Below are 3238 nucleotides of genomic sequence, written 5' to 3' on the forward strand. Positions count from 1 at the left end.
GAGAGAGAGAGAGAGAGAGAGAGAGAGAGATAAATAATTTAGTTATTTGAATAAGAAAAGTGTGTGTGGGGGGGTGTGTGTGCGTTTCTTCTAAAGGTGAAAGTATTATAGTTATTTGAAAATTTTTAAAAGTTTTTAAAAATGTTTTTTTTAATTTGTATATCAAGTGTGTGTGTGTGTGTGTGTGTGTGTGTGAGAGAGAGAGAGAGAGAGAGAGAGAGAGAGAGAGAGAGAGAGAGAGAGAGAGAGATAATTTAGTTATTTGAATAGGAAAAGTGTGTGTGGGTGTGTGTGTGCGTTTTTTTAAAGGTGAAAGTATTATGAAGTATTATAGTTATTTGAAAAATTTTGAAAGTTTTTAAAAACGTTTTTTTAATTTGAATGGGCAAGTGTGTGTGTGTGTGTGTGAGAGAGAGAGAGAGAGAGAGAGAGAGAGAGAGAGAGAGAGAGAGAGAGAGAGAGAGAGTTATTGCATTAACTTTGCCATGTGTGTGTTTGTGTTTGGGATGTGATTGTGTGTGTGTGTGTTTTTTAAAAAAGGTGAAAGAATTTTAAAATATTTTGGTTATTTATTGAGAGAGTTTTTTAAAAATGTTAGAAGTTTTTAAAAATGTTTTTAAAATTTGAATAGAAAGTGTGTGTGTGTGTGTGTGTGTGAGAGAGAGAGAGAGAGAGAGAGAGAGAGAGAGAGAGAGAGAGAGAGAGAGAGAGTTATTGCATTAACTTTGCCATGTGTGTGTTTGTGTAGGGGGAGTGGATTAGTAAGAGCAACTTTTTATAGCGTGTGTGGGTGCACCGCATGTGTGTGTGTGTGTGTTGGTTGAGAGTTTTTTTAAGAATGTTGAAAGTTTTTTTAAAATGTTTTCTTGATTTGAATAGCAAGTGTGTGTGTGTGAGAGAGAGTGATAGTTGGAACTTTGTGTGCGTGTGCGTGTGCGTGTGCGTGTGCGTGTGTGTGTGTGTGTGTGCGCGTGTGTGTGTGTGCGTGTGTGTGTGTGTGTGTGGTGTGTGTGTTTGAGAGAGTTCTTTTATTGAAGTTGAAAGTGTTTAAATGTTTTAATAATTGGAATAGCGTGTGTGTGCACGTGTGTGGGTGAAAGGATTTAAAAATATTTTGGTGTGAAAGAATTTGAATAGCAAAAATATGGACTTTTTTTCAAAGGTGAAAGTTTTCTAGAGTGTTGCCTTTAAAGTGTGATAAAAGGTCATGTGGGATTGTGATTTGAATTACATGTAGTATTTAGTATGTGCATTAACTTTGTAGTATACATTGTGCCATATGTTTTGTATAGTAGGTTTATAAGAATCCAAGTTGCCTTACATCGAGGGGAAGTGGATTAGTACGAGAAACTTCTTATACACACACACTCACACATGCACTGACAAAAGGGTGTGTACTTACATGTATTAATTCAAACACACATGTATACACACATAGTAGTTGTATTCTTATGTCTTTCTCTCCCCCTCTCTCTATTTGTATGTCCTTCTCTCTCTCTCTCTCTCACACACACAATCATGTAATACGCAAATAGTTACTCTTGCCTTTTATTGTGTATTTGGTGTGAAATGTAGCTAGGACTAGGTGAGAAAAATAGAGAGATTATAAGTTTGTTATTATTTTGGCCTCTGTGTGTGATTGTGTAGAAGTAAGCCCAAGGACGATAGCATCAAAGTTGGTGCTTTCGAATCCAATTCTCTCTTCAACTCTTGAGGTTAGTTTTTTTGCTGCACTTTTTGTCTTTATCTATTTGTGTGTTTGTTGTCAATATGTGATGCATAGATAAAGAAATTTTTTTGTTCATATGTTTGGTTAGCTAGAGAGAGAGAGAGAGAGAGAGAGAGAGAGAGAGAGAGAGAGAGAGAGAGAGAGAGAGCACATCAAAATATTCTCTATATCTCTTTCTATCTCATTGAATGTGTTGCCACGTGTGAACATTTTACAATATTGATATGCTTGGCTATCTAAGTTAGAAACATTTCATTTATTAGACTACTACCTTTGAGATTATAGAGAGAGTTCTAGAGATAGAATAATGGGTCTTAGAGAATTTACAAACTATAGTAGCCTTGGAGAATATACAAATGTAGTAGTCTTATATTAGTTGAGAAACGTTCTTGAAAAAGTAAATTTTTTTTGCCAATACATTATTTTCAGAGAGATGGTTATATGTATCTATAAGAGTTATCAAGGAGCTATCTACATGTATATAGGAAGGTTACTAAGATTAGTTATATGTTGGAAAAGATACAAGGAGATATTTGTAGAGCCTTAAGATATTAATTTTGGATTTTAGCAAATGGAGATTCAGAATGATAACAACCACTCAAAAGTTGTACTGGCTGCGAATAATTCTTCCAATGAAGAAGTAGCTTTGTCTACCCGCCCGAGTTGATGAATGTTCGTGCTGTAAAACACTTTGCTCGATCAAGGTCTTCATCTAGACAACCAAAATCTAAAAGTCTACAAAATATTGCGGACATATGTGAGCGCACTAAGAAAAATCAGGTTGTTTGCAAGGAGTACTTAGATACTCTTTGGGATGAGATTCGTGGAAGTGGTAGAGTCAAAGGGGAGATACACTAAGAGAGACGAGTTGTCTCATCATCTCCATCATGTCCTTGTCAATAGTGGTTGCATGGAGGCTAACCAACTAGACATGATTATTTCTTTCATGGAGAATATGCATGCTAAATTTGGGGAACGTCTAGGTGTTTGTAATTGGCAATGTAAAGAACAAGTGGATTCTCTAAAAGAGCAAGTACGTACTTTAGGCTTGGAGGTATTGAGTCTTAAGATATCTGTTAATCCACTCAATGCTATTATGAAAAAGATGAGCCGTATGTTAGAATCTCGGGTAATTCCCTAGAGATTTTGTGAGAGTAATGATGTTTTTACTCAAGGGACAAATTGTATTGCAACTTTCACATTTGGCCCTCCATTTTGGCGATATTTATGAATTTTCTATTTTCTCAAATTCAATACTTCTCTCTTCTATTTTGTTCTCTCGCACTTATTTTCCCGTGTCTCAATATCTATTTCCTCTCTCTCTCTCTCTCTCTCTCTCTCTCTCTCTCTCTCTCTCTCTCTCATTGTATATGTTATTACCCTTTATATTTGTAGGAGATGGATTATATATGTTATACTCACTTATGTATTAAAAACTTCTCTAAGAATTACATTGTTATTGAGCTGAGTCTATCTGGAGTAGGGTCACATGTGTGATAATGGCTGTTG

The sequence above is a fragment of the Cibotium barometz genome, chromosome 35, assembly GCF_041138505.1.
Source record: "Cibotium barometz isolate CiBa-2024 chromosome 35, ASM4113850v1, whole genome shotgun sequence".
Classification (NCBI taxonomy): Eukaryota; Viridiplantae; Streptophyta; class Polypodiopsida; order Cyatheales; family Cibotiaceae; genus Cibotium; species Cibotium barometz.